The 22,289-nt window shown below is 32.8% G+C and overlaps 1 non-coding gene across 1 annotated transcript; it reads left to right on the top strand.

Moving 5' to 3' along the window:
* Window positions 1–218: 218 nt before the first annotated feature.
* On the top strand, window positions 219–325 carry LOC121207428 (small nucleolar RNA R71). The gene has a single exon (XR_005902519.1). It is a non-coding gene; the product is annotated as a small nucleolar RNA R71 (small nucleolar RNA).
* Window positions 326–22,289: the final 21,964 nt, after the last annotated feature.

Raw genomic sequence — 22,289 nt, 5'->3', positions numbered from 1 at the left:
GCATAGTAACCGCATCAAGGTTGAAAACATCGGCTGCTTTTGTCAGCTTCGTTCTCATAACTTGCCACTGATAGTTATTAAGTGACATCTCTTCAATAAATTCATAAGCCTCTTCAGGTGTTTTGTTATTCAAAGTTCCACTGGCGACTGCGTCAATAAGATGCCTTGTTGAGGGGTTCACACCGTTGTAAAACGTCTGAACCTGTAGCCATAGAGGTAACCCATGATGAGGGCACCTTCTCAATAGATCCTTGTTTCTCTCTCATGCATCATAGAGTGTTTCTAGATCCATCTTCACAAAAGAAGAGATAACATTCCTCAACTTAGCTGTTTTAGCCGGCGAAAAATATTTAAGTAAAAACTTTTCGGTCATTTGTTCCCAAGTAGTGATTGACCCTCGTGGTAACGAGTTCAACTACTGTTTAGCCTTGTTCCTTAATGAAAAGGGAAATAATCGAAGGCGAATGGCATTATCAGAAACGCCATTGATCTTAAATATGTCGCAAAACTCTAGAAAATTCGCCAAATGAGTATTTTGATCCTCATCCTGCAAACCATCAAATTGAACAAACTATTGTATCATTTGAATCGTGTAAGGTTTCAGTTCAAAATTATTTGCAGCAATAGCAGGTCTAACTATACTCGATTTGGCTCCTGTTAAAGTAGGTTTAGCATAATCATACATAGTACGAGGAGCAGGATTCTGATTTATTGGATTTGCAACAACCACAGGAGGAAGCTGATTATTCTGATTTTTAGCCATCTCCTCAGTTGTGGTTTGAATATCGTCATCTTGTCATTCCTTTATGTCACGTAGACTTCGCCTAATTTCTCTTCGGTTTCTAACGAGCCGTGTGTTCTATCTCACTATCAAAAAGTAATGGTCCTGACGGGTTTCTTCTAGTCATAAACTATAAAAATCTGTCAGAAAAATAAAAAAAATTTTAGTAATATAAACAAAATTTAAATTGCAATAAAATAAATGGCTAAAGTAATAAAAATTAAGTGTTCTAATATCTTAGTTCCCCGGCAACGGCGCCAAAAACTTGATGTGATCGTCTCGTGATAAGTTTTATATTTATGATTGATCGTACTTGAAAACTAACTATTATCACAATAAAGGCAAGTGTACCTATCGAACAGTAGTATAGCTTATAGCAAGACCGGAATGTCGAACCCACAGGAACTAAAAGTACTAGTCTTAACTCTCTTTTTCTTATCTAGCCTAAAAAATAAAGGGGTTTGTTTTATCTAAATTAATTAACTAAACTAAGAATCCACGGGAAGAAAATTGGGGAAATACTTTTGGGAAAAACTGATTGATTTGGACAATACCCAAGGAAAAATCCACCTAGACTTCACTTGTTATTTGACTCTAAATCAGATGATTTATTCACTTGACTTGATTCATAGAAATCCCTAAGTTATATTATTATCTCTCTCGAGACTAACAACGTCTAACCCTAGGTTGATTAATTGAAATCTCTTTCTAATTAAAACCCCTAGTGTTGCATTAACTCAATCTATGGATTCCCTTATTAGGTTTCACCCTAATCCGGTAAAATTATGTCGCCCTATGTCTAAGGGTGCAATCAACTCCGCTTAATTATGCTAGATCTACTCTTAGATAGGGACTTTGCTCCTCTGAATAAGCATATCAATACTTGAATCAATATTCTGGAATATTAAAGCAAGAATTAAGAACTCATAATTAAGAACAAATCAAATATTTATCATATAATTTAAAAAATAATAACAAGATCTGTCTTAGGTTTCATTCCCCTTAGGTATTTAGGGGATTTAGTTCATAAGTGTAAAAGAAAACATCTCAGAAGAATAATAATAACAAAACATAATGAAACCCAAAAATCCTGAAGGAAATCGAAGGGAAATCTTCAATCTTGAAGGAGAATCCTGCTTCTGAGATGGATCAATCAGCTTTCTTCGAGTATCATTGCCTTCTACTCTGTGTCTCTTTTAGTCCTAATCTAGTGTGTTTAAATAGGCTTTAGAATGCCTCAAAGCCCTCCAAAATGCCCTAGTGCTTTGATAATTTAGATCAAGAAAGAAATAATTTAGATTTAGATCGGGGAAAAAGCAAGGTTTATTGAGTAGTCGACCCGATTCATCAATTCTGAATACGAGGTATGTTCGTATGTATTAAGAATTGTAATAATTATGCTTTAGTGCTTTGATATTGCATAAATTGTATATACGGGACCACATATATGTTCGACGACAAATCGGTTATTTGTGGCACTTAGTGTGCGATACGACATAGCTTCGGCTATATATGGCACTTAGTGTGTGATTTGAGATAGCTTCGGCTATGTACGACACTTAGTGTGTGAGATATCGAGTATGGCACTTAGTGTGCGAGACATTGAGTATTCAACGACATTCCGTGTATGTATGAACTTGTTATGGATTGGTACAGGTATGTTTATGTATATTATGAGCTTAAACTCGAAGAAGTTACAAAGTTTGTATATAAGCTTATGAATAAGAAGTTGAAAGGTTTGTAATTAATCATAAAGTACATGGTAATATGTTTAGATTGATAAATGTTGTATTTGTGATTAGTTAAGTTAATATCATACGAGCTTAATAAGCTATGAAGCTTACTTTGTGTTATTTTTCTATGTTTTATACTGAATCAAGGCTAACTCAGATCCGGGAGTCGTCCGGAACATCATCACACTATCAAACATCTAAGTTGGTACTTTTGGATTATACTTTTTTGGCATATGGCATGTATAGGCTAGTTGTGGTATTTTGGTTGTGATTATAGCAATGAGATTTGGCTTGTAAATTGTATATGTTTTGGTTTGTATATATAGCCATGACTGATAACTTATTTTGGCATGTTTGGTATGAATATGGTTATGGCTTTATAGTTGCTCAAATGGTATTGATTTGTGGACTATAAATGTTTTAGAAATGCCTTGATGATCTATGATTTTATATGTTGTGTTGGTTATTTATAAAGAAGTTATGTGCGTGTGAATTATGGTAAATGAATTATATAGATTGATATTGTTTTGAAATGTATTTGGCTATGTAAATGGTAGTGATTTGAGATTTGGAATAGATGAAATTATAATGGCATGAATTGTGCATTTCATTGATGATTTTAGCTGCCTAATTGTATAATGAAATGGTACCATTTTGGTTGTTTAGGAGAGCATGAATAAGGGTGGCAAATTGGCCATACAAATGGCCCATTTTTGTCCACATGGGCAGAGACACAGGTGTGTGTCTCAGCCGTATGTGACACACGTTCATGTTGCATGGTAGTGTGTCCCCTGGTGTTGAAATTAAAATGAAGACAGTATGCTCCACACGGTCTCACACACCGGCGTGTGATCAGTCGTGTGGTACAAGTCAGTATTCCCCCTAATTGGCACATGGCCTAGCACAGGAGCGTGTGCCTTGGCCATGTTACATAAGTCAGTATACCCTATAGGTTTGGCACGGCGTAGCACATAGTCTGGCACACGGGCGTGTGTTGGCACTTTGAAGAGCACACGGGTTAGACATACGGGCGCGTGGTTGGCCGTGTGACCCAAGTCAGTATGTATGCCTTCTTTTCACACAACTAGAGACATGGGCGTGTCTGGAGCCATGTGAGGCACACGGCCTGTTCACAGGGGCGTGTGACCCCTGTATGGTTGAAATTTTTCGAAATTTCCAAAATTTTTATCCATTATTTATTTAGTCCCGAATCACTTTTAAAGCATGTTTAAGGCCCTGTAGGCCTTATAAAGGACAATGTGATTGTGTTGAATAATTTATGAGAATGAATGCTTTATGTTTGATAAATGTTTGCTATATGTTGTGAATTGATTGGTAATACCTCGTAACCCTACTCTGGCGATGGATACGGGGTTAATGGTGTTACATAAGCTCAACTCTCAATCGATTCATGTGTCAGCTCACCATTTTCTCAATCGATTCTCTAACTTCTTAGGGTGTTATTTCTTCTAATCTGTCTTGATATTCTGCCATACTTAGGGTTAACCGATTATTCAAAAGCTCTATTTCCTCATGAGTGTTTACAGTTAAATTCTCCTGTAACAGTCCGGTTTAGATCCTAGTCAGAATAGTGGTTTCGGGAACACAAATTCGAGTCAAAAAAATATTTTAATATTATTTTCCGTGCTTATGATATGTAAATTAGTATGTGTGAAAGTCTCGTATGAAAACTTGATAATTTGTATGCTTAATTTGCAAAAAAAGACCTAATCGCTGAAAACGTAAAAGTTGCATGCTATTTGTTAAAGTACTTAATTGTTATGTATTTTTTAATGAGAGGTCCTTATGTGGTTAATAAACCACTAGATTAATTAATGGACAAAAATGCTTAAGTTAATGGAATTTTAATGTTATTTCATTAAGGGCATAATAGTAAACTAAGCATAAAAGATGTATTAAATAAAAGAAAAGCTAAAATCATCTTGTTTTCTATCATCCATGATCGAATATTAGAGAAAAATAAGAAGAAAAGTTGGTTCTAGGGTTCGGCTATTGATATTCTTGATTAAGGTATGGATTTTGTTCCCTTTTTTTTATTTATAATTTCTACGTTTTTGTAATCGTTGCTTTGTATACTATCAAGCCCATGTCTCAATTTTTTATTTTGTTGATGATTTTGAGTTGAGCCATTGATGAAATTATAAGCTTTGTTAAGTTAGTTGTTGGTAAATGAAAGACATGTTTTGGGTTAACATATTTTGTATTTGAATTTTTGATGAGTTTGATAATTTGGACTAAATTGTGAAATTTGTAAATTGAAGGACTAAAATGTGAAATAAATGAAACATATGGGCTTATATGAATACTATGAGAATTCAGCCTAACATGAGTATATAGAAATTTTGTATATTTTGTGATTTTTGTGATTAGGGGCTAAAGTGCAAAAATATAAAAATGTGAGGGCTAATTTGTAAAATTCCATAAATATGTGTTTTTGGATTGATTTGAATGATTTGGTGAATAAAAGAGTTAAATTTGAATTTATATAGATTAGGAACTAAAGAAAATAGAATTAGATTAGGGAAAGTCGAAAGTTGTTGAGTAGCCGATTCCGTCTATCCGAATCCGTACGAGGTAAGTCTATGTACAAATAAATGTGTTTTGAATTGAATTACTATCAATTATATGCTATTGAACTATGATGAATAAATATATGAGTTGAGAAAAATGAGACAACTGAGAAAGTATCAATAAAGCTTCGACGTCCAAAAAGCCCCGTACGAACCTTAGGAATAGTTAAGATACGTATGTCATGACATAGGATCCGATATGTGTTATCGTGTAAGACCACGTCTGGGACGTTGGCATCGACTTATGATTTACGTGTAAGACTACATCTGGGACATTGGCATCGTATTTGATTTTGTGTAAGACCCTGTCTGGGACAGTGGCATCGATATTTGATTACATGTAAGACCACGTCTGGGACGTTGGCATTGTACGAGCTTTCTGAGCTATCCACACATCCTTATGATTTTGAACAGTTCAACGGGCATTCCAAGAAAATATATGACTATGTGAATTTGTATCTGACTCAGGTACATTTGAATTATATACTATGTTTGAGAATGAAAGGTAAGTATATGTACCTTGGTGAATATATGATATAAGTATGAGCTACTATAAGAATGAGTTATGATATGTATATATAAATCATGTTCGAATGAAATATAAGTGATATACGACTATGTGAATGCATTTTACCTTAAATTATATGAATGAATTGATGTTATTTGTTAAGTTTATTTGTATATGACTTACAAAGCTTTTTGAAAGTTTACTTTGTGTGTGTTTGCATTGTTTTATAGATATCGAAGCTACTGAAAGCTCGGGGATCATCGAGGATCATCACCACACTATCGAACTCTTTTTTTTTGGTACCTTATGAAAATGTATATATTGAAGTATGGCATGTATAGGCTAGAGGATTTTGGTTATTTTTGTGATATGTATATCTATTCATGTGATATGGCTTGGTTATGGATAAGATTATGAATGAATTTGGTATATGCTTGTGTTCATAAATGGTATGTTTTGATGTGCTTCAATGGTCTATTAAAATGGTCTCGATGACCTATATAAAGGACTCTATGGTAATGTTTGATTATGATTGTGGATGATGTATATGAAATGTTCGTAATATGTTTTGATTTGTCTGGTAACACCTTTAACCCTAGTCCAGCGACGGATACGGGTTAGGGGTGTTACATCTCCTCCCTGTTTAATGTTTAGTCTTGTTCGTACTAATACCCTTTCGAACTTGTATTGATACTAATGTCATCATCTTGTAAGAGGATGGAAAGTTCTTCTCTAAATTGACTTAATTCAAGCATCAATAGTCGTTGGTTCTCTTGAATCTCCCATTCCTTATAGACCCATTCATCATAAATATCACTATCGTAATCTAAGTCCTCATCCAACGACATGTACTCAAAATTGTCCATTATTTATGCAATTCTAATTTCTGTAGTCATTGTTACAGGTATTTTAGATGAGAATGTATACTCAAGTTCCTTGAAAAGCAGAAACGTGTTAGTAATGTTAATAAGTAATAAGATAAATAAGGATCGTAGCTACAATCTAAATATTTCCTAATTATTCTATGAATATGCAGAAATTAAAATTAATATAGTGACATTGCCTCCCTGGCAACAGTGCCAACAACTTGACCACCTCTGGACGTATCAACGTCCAGAGTAGAAATCCTACACAAAAGATGTGAAAATCGGTATCTGTAAGTATACGGGTCAGGTTGTAATATAGTTACAATGGAGTAGGTAAATACTCTGAGAATCGTACATAAGGGTGAATTTTCCGTATTTGTTTGGGTGGCGAGTTGCGATGATCCTTTTTGTGATGAACGCCTTGCTGGGATTCACCATTTGGCAAACTCTAGGGTTTGACAGACTCTTTTATGGGACAATCCACTAGCCCTAGCTGTTCTGTGCGAACTTGTTAGTTCGATGAGCAATAAAATTATTTTACGTGGCAACGATAGCTTGATGAGTATCGTTAGAGTTTATTTGAAACCTAGTTGGAATTGAACTAGGGTACTGTATATGACACCTCGATATGTTTAGGTAACCAAATGACCTGTTGTTGATTGCTTAAGTGTACAAGCAATGTTTTACCACTCTGATTAATTGTAGTAGTAGTGTTTGGTAAAAGATTATATTTCAAATCTTATTAGGAAAGCTTAGCCTCTGAATTCGAGGACTATAGTGGTATCTCTGTGTTGGATCTGATGCCTTAAGTGTAGTATTTTTGTCTAAGTACACCTATAAATTTTTTGAAAAGATTGATTAATAAAATTATTCATGAATTAAATTAATATACTTTGTGTTATTATCCTCAAATGGTTTTTGCACACAAAGAAAAATAGAAGCAAATTTTGCTCATTGGTTGTCTATTGTTTAAATTGATACTAAGTGGTATTACGTTGTCAGATCGTCGTATTCAAAGACACCTTATATTAATAGATGGACCTAAACATGTCCTTATTCTAATTGGAAATGAGGAAACCAATTGAAAGACTAATATGTCTTTTATCAAGTCCTTTTGGAAAGATGCCTTGTCTTAGACATCAGAGCGGATAACTTTCCAGAAGATAGAGACATAGATGTGACTGATTAGACTGACAGTATATAGGATGGGACCCAAGCAGAATAGATCTTGAATCCATTTATGTATTACTTCACTTGTGACGTTTATATTGTGGCATAACTAAATCCTCAGTGGATGGCGGGCTATGTATGCGTGACTCGTACACTTTCATGTAAGTAAAAGCCTGAGTTCAAATAAATAAGGAACCAAAAGCTGGTGCATTGGGTGTACGGCTTCTGTAGTATGTAACGTCACTCACAACAGTGGAATTTATAGGCCAAAACATGGGTAAGTGATATCCTCTCATTGGCATTAAATGGTTGATGAAAAGTAAATGTGGCCATGGGTCATCCGTCTTTGTGATGGATGACATAATCACTATTTGATAATGATTGACTTTTCATGAAGGAAGATGTAATGGTTACCATGAGATAAAATAAGATTATATTGGGAGAACAAATATTATTCGAAAAAGATAAAGGATATTCTATGAAGGTAACACACTTATGACAAGGTCATTGGATGAGCATTGAGTAGTTGCTTTCATAATGGTATGTCGCTAAGGAGAGCTCAGTCACGATACTATGGTGGAATGACTTTATAACTAAATGAGTTTATAATTAATCGGTAAAAAGTCGAAACTTAATTATAAATAATTTGAGCCTCAACTACCTTTGTCCAATAGGTCCTTTCGCTAGCTCGTTGAAACCAGAAATGAATTACGTGTTTGAATAGAAATGAACAGAATGAATAAAAAAAGAGAAATGGGAAACATTCTACAATAATTATAGTTTTCTCTGAAATGGAGAAATGGAATCATTTGGAAACGAATTTAGGTTTCTAAAAATGGAAATGAAAAAGGAAATGGAGATTTGCAATCCTATATAGATTACTTAAAAAATAGCGGAAGAATGAATTTATGTTTTTGGATTGTCTTGAAGCCCGAAAATGAAAATAAACCATTAGGTCATAGTGAACATGTTGAGTTGTGAAATATTGAACATATTTTCTTGAAATTTTACCAGGGGCAATATCGTCAAAATTTTACTAAGGGTAAAATCATCAAATTTTTGCTGAGAGTAAAATAAGGATGATAAAATTATTTTATAATATAAATATTAAATTTTATTTTGGGAAATGTAACAGCCCGTTTTTAGTGATATTGAAAATAGTGGTATTGGGATCACAAATTTGACTATTGAGTCCATATTTATTATTTATTTCATATGAGTCAAATATAGTTTACATTGAATTTTGATTTGATAAAATTTTGCTAATTGAACAAATCACTAAGTATAAGTGATTTGTCCTTAAAGTCAAGTAGGTTCGAAAATTGAGGTATCAATATCTCGTTTCTATAAACCGAGTCCGTAAATATTTTTATTAAATATATACGAAGTTATTATAGTGGTGTGTCAAAATTTGGTTAAAAATTTTTAATTTTTGCTTGTTAATTAAAGAAAAAAGACTAATCGTAAAAAAAATGTAAAAGTTAATCGCTATTGAATTTTATTGATTAAAAGGTTTAATTAGTAAATATAAGAGGACTTATGAGGCAATTAGGCAATTACAATGGTAGGTGGACGATTAGTGATGTTTTTGGACTAAATTATATGTTATATTAATGATAAGTAAAAACATAAGAAAACTTTATCAACTTTCTTTTCTTTTCTTTGGAACCAAATACACCATGGGAGAGTTCTCAAAGCTTTAGGCCATTTTAGTTACTCTTGCATGGTATGTAACCTTGATCCATTTTTAATAATTTTTATATTTTTGAGATCATTGTTGCTTAATTTAACTAATCTAAGGACTATTTCGTAAAACTATTAAAGGTTTTGAAACTTGTCATTGATGAATTCTAGGTGTTCTTGAAATTAAATGTGAATTTGTTAACTTGATTGTTAAATAGGGCTATTTTGTAAAGGAATTTTTGATAGTTTTGAACCTAGGGACTAATTTGAAAGTATGTAAAAATTCAACATATTAATTTCTAAATATTCGATTCCTTAAGGTTTTTATGTGAAAATTTAAATAGTTTCGATTTTAAGGACTAAATTGAATAAAGTGTAGAAGTTTAGAGAAAAATTGTAAAAATGAAATTTAAAGGTCACATTCATAGAAATCAGTTTGATAATGTATGTGAATTTGATAAACTAAATTTGATCATTATATAGATCAATAATTGAATCGTACAAAGGATAAATGGGCAAAAGGGTAAATCGCAGATTAGTCCTTACGAGTCAACCGATAGCATATCCTGGGTAAGTTCATAGTATCGATGAATATATGTATATATATATATTTATAACTTATGATATTATGATTTGGTTAAATCGAGTTCAGATTGAATTTTGATATTAAATTGAAATTATAAAATGTTTACAATTAAGTACATATGAGGAATGATTATCCGGTAGTTGGAAAATAATATGGTTAATTGATATTGAAATGAACGTAATTGATTTATAGCATGTGTATGGATATTGTGGAAGTGCCTCTGATTTATAATGTTAAGAATTATGTTAAATGCTCGTTTGAACATAGTAAACGATTAGGATATGATTGGTATGCCAATAGGGTTAGAACACACACTTGTACGGGATTGCACTTCGGTGCCTCTGTTAGCACTTCAAACTAGAATTTGTTTGCTTAAGCAAATATGCTTGTAATATTGTATCGGTTGAAGAGGAGATGTGTATTTGTTTTGAATATGGGTTAAATGATGAAATCAGAATGTTGGTAGGAGCTTTGAAGTTGCGGGAGTTTGTGAAACTATCAGAGCGTGCACAAAAAATGGAAGAAATTTGTAAAGAAAAAAGGCAGGCTCATATGGGATCTCAAGATTTTAGTAAAAGAAGGCTAGCTAAATCTATTCAGACTTCTCCATTGAAGAAATTTCATAATGATATTATTCGATTTATTTCTCCTTCAGGTTTCACAGGTAGAGGTAGACCAAAACAGAGTAATTTGAGATTCGTAATCTCACCCAATGCTAGTGTGGGAAGTGCTAGAAATGTGGAGAAACCAATTTTTGAACATTGTGGTAAAAATCACTTTGGTGAATGCCGATTTAAAATGGGAACCTGTTTTAGATGCAGTTCTACTGATCATTTTCTCAAGAACTGTCCAAAGTGATTCAACAATTCTGGGAATCAAACTACTAAACCTGAAACTACTTCATAGAGAGGTAGGAAGCCGAGGAACAGTGGAGGTGTTACAACTAGTCCCGGTAAAGCTGTTGATACGACCGAGCGGTCAGAGGCGAGAGTACCTGCTAGGGCCTATGCTATTAGAGCTTATGAGGAAACTTCTGCTCTAGACGTTATTGCCGATACATTCTCTCTTTTTTATATTAATGTTTATGCATTTATTGACCCTGGGTCAACTTATTCATATAGATGCACAACATTAGTAAAGAAAAAAAATGTACCTGTCAAGTCAACTGATTACATTGTCGGAGTCACAAACCTACTGGGTCAGTGTGTTTTAATTAATCAGATTTGTAGAATGTGTCCACTAAAAATCCGAGGTTAATATTTTCCTATTGATTTGATGTTGTTAGCATTTGATAATTTTGATCTCATTTTTGGTATGGACTGGTTGACTGAGCATGATGGATTATTTGAATGCTAATTAAATTAATAAACCTATTCCGGTTATATTGGTTGCCACTCTTAGTTAGAAATCTCCTCTCGGTTTCATTCTAGACTAAAAGATACCACCTAAGATTACCTCTCAGACTCACCTAGGCATATAGATTACCACTTGGTCTCACTACTCAGCACGATTATATCAAACTATCTAAGGATAAACTCTCAACTCGGTCTCTTTTATCTAGGTTTTTTTTGCTAGAGACATCAATTCTAGTGTATTAAGCATTTCGATATAATAGAACAACCAATAATTAAGAATAGACATTAACTTAAGCTAACAAACAACCAATCGACCAACCATCCAACAGTTTAGCACATAATAAAGCTTAACATCCAAAACCGACATTTCATCGAATAGTTAATAAGCACAATCTAGAGATAAGGATAAGAAATGCTCATTTAGATGTGGAACCTGTAACATCCCATTTTTCAATGGTATTGGAAACGATGGTTTTGAAACCCTAGTTTTCGATGATCTAGTCAGTAAATATTATTTTATAATATTTATGACTCTAATATAAAGTTAAATTAAGTTTTGGTCCAATAATTTTAGCGATTGAGTAGTTAATTAAAGAAAAATGACTAAATTGTAAAGGACATAAAACCTAATCATAATTGAATTTTATTGATTAAATGGTTTATTTGGTAAATGTGAAGGGTTTTATATTGCAATTATACCATTATATATAAATTGTGGACGGTTAGTGATGTTATTTTGATTATTTTGTATGTTAATTATATGTTAAATAATAATAAAATTAAAAACATAACAAAACTATTATCATCTTTATTCTTCTCCTTTGAAAATCAAATACACCATTGAAGAACATCCTAAAGCTTTCTGTCATCTTCTTTACTTTGCATGGTATGTATTTTTTATCCGATTTTAATTTTTTTTATATTTTTTAGATCATTGTAGCTTTCCATCATCTAGCTAACCCGAGGTTTATTTTTTAAAATTGTTAAAGGTTTTGAAACTTTCCATTGATGAATTTTTTGTGTTCATGAAATTAGATGAAAGATTTATAAGCTTCGCTGTTGATTAGGACTATTTTGTAAAGAAATTTTGATTAGTTTTGAGTTTAGGGACTAATATGAAAATATATAAAATTTAGCATGTAAATTTGTGAAATTTTCAAATGTTTAAGGGTTGATTTGGAGTGCTGTTAAAATTGATTTTGATTATTAGGGATTAAATATGAAAATTTAAATAGTTTTGGTTTTACGAACTAAATTGAACAAAGTGTAAAGTTACGAGAAAAATTGTAAAATGAATATTATAAGTCATATGCATAAAAATGAGTTTAATAATGTTTTTGAAATTTATAAATTAAATTTAACTATTATATAGATCAAGAATAGAATTGTACGGAGGATAACCAGGGAAAAGAGAAAATCACTGATTAGTCCCTACAACACAACTCGTTAGTCGTACATATTAGGTAAGTTCGTAGAATAAATATATGTATATATATATTTTATTTTTTATGCGGATAGGATTAGTTAATTAAATTGTGATGCACTGTTTATGTTTAACTAAGATTATTAATTATTTCGATTAAATGTAAGGTGAGTAGGACTTGTTTGTAATGTAATAAACATACATGAGTTATATGTTTTCAGAAAGAACATAATTGAATTACAACATGTGCACGAATGTATATCTAGAAGTGCTTTGAATTATAAAAGTGATAAATTTTGTTAAGATGCCCGTTTGAACTTAGTAAACAATTAGGATACAGTTGGCATGCCAATAGGGTTAGAACGCGCGTTTGTACGGGATTGCACATATGTGCCTCTATTTGCATTTCGATGCCTATATATACACTTCAATGTCTCTTATTGCACTACGGTGCCTCTATATAACATTTGTTGCTCTCTAGTGTGATGGTGTTACCTGTGTATCCGAGTTATGTTACTATAGTTCACCAGGCTAATAAAACCTTAGAATGATCTTTATAGAATTTGTCAAGGTATGTGTTTGATATCAAAAGAATTATGTTATTGAATGTAAATGAAAGAACACTTTGATAGTGTATGTAATGGAATGCTTATGCAAATGATTTCGTTTAATCTATTGAAGAAAATGTGATAATTCATGATTTGATTTTGGGTAAATCTCACTCGTTCTTGTAAATTGATTGTCAGGTCTTTATAATATAAATTATTTTAATTTCAATTGGTTAATTGAGGTAAGTTGGTTTAGATTAAACTATGAACTTGATAAGCTATATAAGCTTACTCTGTTTATTTTCCTGTTTCCTATAGTTAATGTTTTGTGGAACTAGTCGGACAGATCAACTTCAAGGCTCACACTATCAAGCTTTTGTCTTGGTAGAGTTTGGCTTGTTATTTTCTGTTTTGTGGCATATAAGTAGCATATTTTTAGTTGATGAATTTAAAGTTTTAGTTAGAATTGTAATGTGTTTAAAATTGACATGTAATGTGTTAAGTTTCATGTTTTCATAGTAAGCTTATATGATGGATGTGATGAAGTTATTTTGGAAATGTCATGTGGATTCTATTTTGTGAAATGGTTGTCACTATGATATAATGTTTGGTTCATACTTAGTTCATTAGATAAATTGTCATATTGTGGTATATACACTTGTGCAAATATATGGAAAATGTTGTTATTTGATAAGGCAATGTTTTGAGTTCATTTTGGTATTAGTTGAATAAGGTTTAGTTTGAAATACATGTATGGTAGGTGACAAAATATGGCACATTATACACTGATGAATATATGTATGTTTAGGTGAAAGTTCTGAATTGTTAGCTAGATTGGATGAGAATGTGCCTTATAGCATATTTGTGAGTCACTTTTAGGATGATATGAGATATGTTTTGGATTGAATTTTATGCAGATTTAATTGTGTTGAGATTACCTATTACATAATGACTTGATTTGAGCATGATATGGGTTTTAAAACATGATTTTTTACGAGTTGCATAAAAGTGTCGATTCCATGGACCAATGAATCAATACTTGACCAAATGAACAATTTTCAAAATGGACAGAATGTCAATTTGGTATTGACACCTATAATAAGTATAATTACCTAATTGTTGACATCAATACATTTCCTCAAGGTATCAATAAAGAGGTTTTGAACTTAAATTTTAATGTTTGGTAGAATGCCAAAATGTTATTGATACCATTCACTAAGTATTGATACCAGTTTCTAAAGTTTTGCAAAATTTGTAGTTTGAGATTTTTTCATACTTGAATCTAATCCATTGCATTTAAAGCTCTAATCCGGTGGTAGAGGTGGGTAAGGTATGTTACAGAACCAATGGCACTCAAAAGTTTCATCCCCATTCATTTACAAAGTATTTTACAAGAAAGAAGAAATAAAACTACAAGAGTAAAATCTATTCTAAAAAGGAAAAGAGAAAACCTAAATTCGAAATGAAAAGAAAAGAAAAGAAATGGAAAAGAAAATAAAACCCTAAAATCTTAAATGAAAGGCTTATAAAGTTTTACTTATAGCCTACTAGTATTTAACCTAATATTAACCATTTTGCCCTTAAGTAAAATGAAAACATAAGCTTGTTTGGACACAAAATTGCCCTTGTAGTTTTTCATTCGTCGGTCTTGGGTATCGAGATACCATGGCTTTCGTATCGCAATACCTACAACAACCTTAACATTGGGAGTCTTGGGGGTCTTGGTATCACAATGCCACTGTAGATAGCGTTTATTCTCCTCATTTTAACACTGTCAGGGGTATCACGACTTCCATGCTTTAATATTACAATACCCCATTTCTAGGTGATGTTTTCTTCACGTTTGGGCTACCGGCGACTTCCTACAACACTTAATCAACTTGTTAGGTTTCCTATGACATGATTGGCCAATTTGGGTCTAAAAAATGGCTTAAAACTAATAAAAATAATTTATTAATAACAAAACTAAAAATCAACAAAAACAAATAAAAGACACTTAAATTGCTTGAGAATAAGCTCCTCAAGTGTAATAGAGGGCGTAATTTGACATATCAAATTACGACAAATCAAATACCCTATAAACTTACCTAGTACAGCAACAGAACAGGATACCAGAGACTATTCCAAGAGCTTTCCTGTAACAGTTCGGTTTTGACCTTAGTCAGAATAGTGATTTTGGGACCACAAATTTAAGTTAGAAAAATATTTTAATATTATTTTTTGTGCCTATTATAAGTGAATTGACATGTGTGAAAGTATCGTGTGAAAATTTAACTGTTGGTGTGCTTAATTTGCAAAAAGGACCTAATCGCGTAAAATGTAAAAGCTGTGTGCTAGATGTTAAAAGTGCTTATTTGACTTGGCTTTATAATTGAGAGGTCCTTATGTGGTTATTGTGCCATTTACATAGTTAATGGAGATATATGGCCTTATTTCAAATGATTTTTATATGTATAAATAAAGGGCAAAATGGGTATTTGATTAATAATTATAAGTTAAATAAAACAAACATATTTCATCCATCATTTTTAGTGTTAATCTACCGAAAATAGGAAAGAAAAACCTAATTTGAAGAGCTTTAAGTTTCGGCACTCATTTTGGCTTAATTGAGGTACGTTTTTGTTTCGGTTTTTGATAATTTCATGTTTTTGTGATCGTTGTTAAGTGTTCTAGCTAGCCCATGCTAAAATTTATGAAATTTTTCATGAGTTGGAAATGTTCCATGGATGAATTCATGAGCTAGGTGATGTTCTATGTTGAAATATGAAAGCTTGATGTTTGGGGTTACATGTTTGTCATTGGATTTTTAATGAATTTGAGTAATTTGGCTAAATTGTAAAAATGTTATTTTTTATGGACTAAAATGTGAAATAAATGAAATTTATGGACTTGTATGACATCTATGAAAACTCGGCTAAGCTTGTGTACAAGCAAATTTTGTGTATTTTGCGATTTTGTGAATTAGGGACTAAAGTGTCGAAATGTGAAAATATGATGGCTATTTTATAAAATGCCCTAATTATGTGTATATGGATTTGATTTGAATGATTTAGTGAATAAAAGAGTTAATTTTGAATACATATAGATCAAGAAAAGAGGAATTCAGATTTAGACTGAGGGAAGTCGAAGATTGTAGAGTAAATAGTCCAAGTCGACAATTCTGAGTTCGAGTTAAGTTCGTATGTAAAATATGATGTTAGAAATATGTTTTGATGCTTTCGTTGTACATAGATTGAATTTATATTTGGTTTGGGTGAGTATGATGGTAAATTAATGGTATTTGGCACTAAGTGTGCGAATTAAACTAGCTTCGGCTATATGAGGCACTAAGTGTGCGATACCGACTTAGCTTCTGTTAATTGAGATGGCACTAAGTGTGCGGAATCGTTTTAGCTTCGGCTAACCTTTTTTGCACTAAGTGTGCGGGTGTTTAAAGTACGAATAATGTACGGAAAGTCTTAAAATGTTCAAACAAGAGGTGAGAATGAAATTGAATAAGAACGGGAAGATTCAGGTATGTATGATACCTAAGTGGTAGATGATATTATTTATGTGAAGTTCATTGAATTGGTATGAGTATCTGGATTATGTTGGTATAGATTTGATAGATGATTTGAGAATTTGTAAATACTTATGTGTTGATGTCTTCTGTTTTATATTCTATTGATGATTTTAGTACGAGCTTATTAAGCTTTTGAAAGCTTACTTTGTGTGTGTTTGCATTATTTTATAGATATCAAAGCTACTGTAAGCTCGGAGATCGTCAAGGATTGTCACCGCAGTATCGAACCTCATTTTGGTACTCTGAAAATGTATATTTTGAAGTATGGCATGTATAGGCTAGTAGTTGTGAGATCATGTTTTACGATGTATATACTTAGCCATGTGATTTGGTTAGTTTGTGTTTGAACTCATAGTAGATAATGGTTTATGATATGTGATGTTAATATGCTATTGTGGTATATTTTAGTTGGGTAGTTTTGGTAAGTTTAGTTTGAAATTGAATGATGAATGTTTTGGCATAAAATTGGTTGAAATGGTGGTGCAAATATGCTTGTTTCTTTGCTTGTAGTTTGATCCAAATTGGGGTGGAAAATTGGCTATTCAAATGGCCTATTTTTGTCCACACGGGCAGATACACGGGTTATGTTGCACGGCCATGTGTCCCCTGGGTTACCCTACAATTGTAACTCAGGCTCGAACACGGCCAAAGCACACAGGAGTGTGGCTAGCCATGTGGTCCAAGTCAAGCTCGACCACGGCCAAGGTGTAAGAGTATGCCCAAAGATCAATCATAAGATGGTTGTAATAACATACTTGATTTATCATGTTTATTAATATAAGGCGTTGCCACTATTATTTCAGTTTCTTTTCTGTGTGTATAAATAAACTATTTTATAATAATGTCCTGAGAATAATATGATTATTCTTAAAAGGTCCTTAGTCAAGTATTATTGTTGACTAGGACAACAATAATGCATTAAGACTAACATGTAGTTGATTGATGATAAAGAGTTATCATTGATATGGTGTGTCAGAATCAATGCATGAATATGTGTGTTAGAGAACAACATATTGGACTGACCCGCTATGAGTATGTTTCTTAAATTATTATGTAATTGTCACAACATTACTCATAGTGATTAATATGTATATGATCCTCAGACTTGAGATCATCATTATCCCAACATCGTGAGTTGTATATTTTGATACAATCAAACGTACACCGTAACTAGTTATTTTATAAAGGCTGATGTTGGATATACCACAATCTATGTAGAGGGATATGGTTGATCAATATATGATAAGTCCCTTCTACATAATGGGAGTAATATCTTAGGCCACTTGATTGAGTGAGACTAGAAATGCATGGCCATGTTCAAATAAGTTGATATGAGATGTCATACTTATTTGTGTATCACAGTCTACTCAAGGTAACAAGAAACATGGGATGAACTATGCAAGTGTGACTATTCCATGACTTGTGTCCATTCCAGAGATAAATGACTTAAGGATTAATGTATGAAAGGTTAATCACAAAAGGTTATGTCGAATCATGACTTCTTGTAATTTAGGTAGCAATGATGCATTGCTAGGTGCCACTCATTGTTTGTAACATTAGAATCATTCTAGTATTATTGCTAACGTTATAAAAACCTACAGGGTCACACCCTATGGTTGAAATGAACGGAATAAAACATAGTTGGTATTGTGTTTGGTTGTCACATGAATTAAATTAATTATAGAATTAATTTAATTGGGCAATCAAATATTGAACATATTATATGTACAAGGATGTTGTACACATAAGGAGAACATAATTCTATTAATATATGAATTTGGTTCGTATATAAATTTAAATAAATATAGTTTACCGAAATCTTTATTATAATTAATGTAATTATAATTTTCGGTTAAAACATTATTATATTTATTTATTCTAATTATGATTATTATGTTCGGATTAAAATTTAATAAATTAAGAATTCGTTATATACATACCAATTATAAGGGGACTTATATATAGAAAGGGAGAAAAACTCTAAAAAGTGAATATATATACAAACCCGAAGCTTTGCTACTATGTCTAGCAGTCATCAAGCAAAATATCTTTGAAAATAGTTTTGGGGATTTCTTCCGTTCATTGTCAATTGGCTGGATTACGTAGAGGTCGGGATCATAAAGATTACGGCTTGGATTCAAAACCAAAACAATATTCTCATTGTCGAGGCTTCACTGTTTACTCAGATTGAAGTTTCGGTAATTTCGAAACCTTTTTCACCTCGATTCGTTCTTCGCACATGGATCCATGGTTTGGATCGCCAGAATATATATATATTTTTTTCCTACTGTGCCATGTGGGTACCGACTTCCAACAGTAGTATCAGAGCCAGTTGTGTGATACGGATTCGGGTTTAAATACTTGCGTGATTCAATTGTATGAGATGCATGCTTTAATTTTATTACAATTTTTGACTGTTTATATCATCTAAGGATAAACTGATTACTGTTCCTTTCGATAATTGATTAAATGTTAATCATGGTGTTATGGTCTATTCGGTTTTATGTTATTACTATTAACTTTAAAAATTTGTAATGATGCGACGGTGGTATTTACAGTTTTCAGTAAGAGTTAATTGGCTAGTGGAACAAGGGTTGTTCCGATATGAAACCTCAAGGATTCAAATCCTGAAAACACGATTCTGTTGATAAAAGTTATCAAATCGTGAGGTTTCATTTGACTGGGGTATACGGTTCGTTCCACGGGGGTGGACTCTTATCGTGATAGTTCCCTCTAGTATTTTCGGCCCGCTCCCTTCGACCACCTTAGATCCCCATCATCTTTCAGTATGTTTTGTAATAAATAAAACTTAATGGGCCATAAAAGGTTGAAAGGATATTTTATAATTCATTTAGCAAAACATTGAATGATATATGCTATTTTTGAAATGCACAGTGTTTAAAATGCATAGTTATAGCCCGATGACCCATTTGATAAAAGGTTGTAATTTTATAAATACGGCCTGCGTGTCGTGCCTTACTACTATTCTCTTGTATTTCTCTTTTCATCTTACTCTCTGATATGTAAAACGAGTTTCTGAATATTGCAATCTGCAAAAGTTGCTGTGGACTAGACGAGAAGGAAGATGGGCCAACTAATGTGGAACGACAGCTTGTGAAACAGCTTACACCTTTAGGTTTCCTTTTGGTTCTCCCATTGGCTTGGGTTGAACCACCATAGTTTATGGGCTATAACTATTGCATTTATTTATTGCTTTATCTATTCATGTATGAGATGCTATGGATGTCTAAAGCATGCAAATTTGGCAATAATAAACCCCATTAATTGATGAGATCAATTAAAAGATTAAATGGACTGAAGTAGACCATAATTGGTGAGATACAATAATTTTAATAAAATCCCTCTATTAAAATATTAAGTCAACATGGCCTTCCAATTTTTGCCCTCGTTAAGGCCTCAATCAATACTATGTAGGTTCTGCCAAAGCAAAGTACTAGTATTTATCTTGGTTAAACGCGAAGAATAAACAAGTGATATTGGCTTGTTAAAAATTAGGTAATGACTTAACTAGGTTACTCTAATAGGATTAGAAACCTAGAGGCAAGTAATTTGGATAAATCATAAGATGATTGGAACAAGAGTTGTTCACCAAATTGTAGGAGTTACATATGATATAATTAGCAAGTGTTGCTTACCTAAATAACCATAATCTTGAGAGTAAAGCCGAAGCTAACTTAAGAGGAGGTGAAATATAGATCCTTAACCCACTGGAAATACTTTCAAGAAAGTCTTTCCGAAATTAATATATGAGGGTTATTAATTTTGAAATAAAATAGTGGGAACATCATATAATAAAGTCCTTTTAATGATTGATATAAACTTGGTAAATTTATTCACACGCATATTTTATTGTTGTAGATATATTATGGCTGCAAACACTAATACACTCTCATTGCGATCGGTCCTTGAGAAGGACAAATTGAATGGTTTAAACTTTCTTGACTGGTTTCGTAACTTGAGGATTGTCCTCAAACAAGAACGGAAATTATACATAATTGAACAACCTTTTCCCAATGAAACACTCGCTAATGCCTCGAGGGTTGATAGAGATGCTTACAAGAAACATCTCGATGACATGGTAGACGTTGGATGTCTTTTGCTTGCTACTATGTATCCTGAGCTTCAGAAGCAACATGAGGACATGGTTGCTTATGATATGATCGAGCACCTGAAAGAACTTTATCAGGGGCAAGCACACAAGAGAGGTTCGATATCTCTAAGGCCCTATTCCAATGTAAGTTGGCTGAAGGAAGCCCAGTAGGACCTCATGTCCTTAAGATAATTGGTTATATTGAAAGCCTGCCTAGGCTTGGGTTTCCATTGAGCCAAGAGTTGACCACTGATGTTATTCTGCAATTGTTGCCGAATAGCTACAGCCAGTTTGTCCTCAATTTCAATATGAATGAAATTGACAAGACTCTGCCACAATTGCTCAGTATGTTGCGAACTGCTGAAGGCAACATGAAAAAGGTTAGACCCAAGCCCATACTAATGGTCCGTAACAACAAGGGCAAGGGAAAGGCCAAAGTTCAGACAAAGCCCAAGAGCAAAGGTAGGCCCAATCCTGGAAAAGAAAAGGTTGCACTGAAACCTAAAGGTGGGGTGTCTAAGGAAGAAAACTATTTTTCATTGTGGTGTGACTGGACTTTGGAAGCGAAACTGCCCTGTCTATCTTGAGGAAATCAAGAAGGCTAAGACAAGTAGAATGTCTGCTTTAGGTATTTACATTATTGATATTAATTTATCAACTACTACTTCTTGGGTATTAGATACTGGTTGTGGTTATCATATTTGTACTTCTGTACAGGGACTACAAAGTAGTAGAACTCTGGCTAGAGGAGATGTGGACCTACGAGTTGGAAATGGAGCAAGAGTTGCTGCATTAGCTGTGGGAACATATACTTTATCTTTGCCTAGTGGATTTGATTTATGTTTAGAGGATTGTTATTTTGTGCCCAGTTTGACTAAAAACATTATTTATATTTCTTGTTTAGACAAAATTGGTTTTGAGATAATTATTAAGAATAATTGTTTTTCCTTTTATCTCAATAATGTTTTCTATGGCTCGGCACAATTGATTAATGGCCTCTATATTTTAGATCAAATGAATCCCATTTACAACATAAATACTAAAAGATCTAAAATAAATAACTCAAATCAAACTTATCTTTGGCACTGTCGTTTGGGCCACATAAGTGAGAAACGCATATCCAAACTCCATAAAGATGGTCTCTTGGATTCATTTGCTTTTGAACAATTTGAAGTATGTGAATCTTGCTTATTGAGAAAAATGACTAAATCTCCTTTTATTGGTAAAATTAAATGAGCTAGTGATTTATTGGGCCTAATACATTCTGATGTATGTGGACCAATAAATACACAAGCCAGAGGTGGATTTCACTACTTCATTACTTTCACTGATGATTTCAGTAGATATGGGTATCTTTATCTCATGCGCCATA

This window comes from Gossypium hirsutum, chromosome A09 (assembly GCF_007990345.1).
Source record: "Gossypium hirsutum isolate 1008001.06 chromosome A09, Gossypium_hirsutum_v2.1, whole genome shotgun sequence".
Classification (NCBI taxonomy): Eukaryota; Viridiplantae; Streptophyta; class Magnoliopsida; order Malvales; family Malvaceae; genus Gossypium; species Gossypium hirsutum.
The sequence above is the reverse complement of the archived record's forward strand: the minus strand, read 5'-3'. Positions and strand labels throughout refer to the sequence as shown.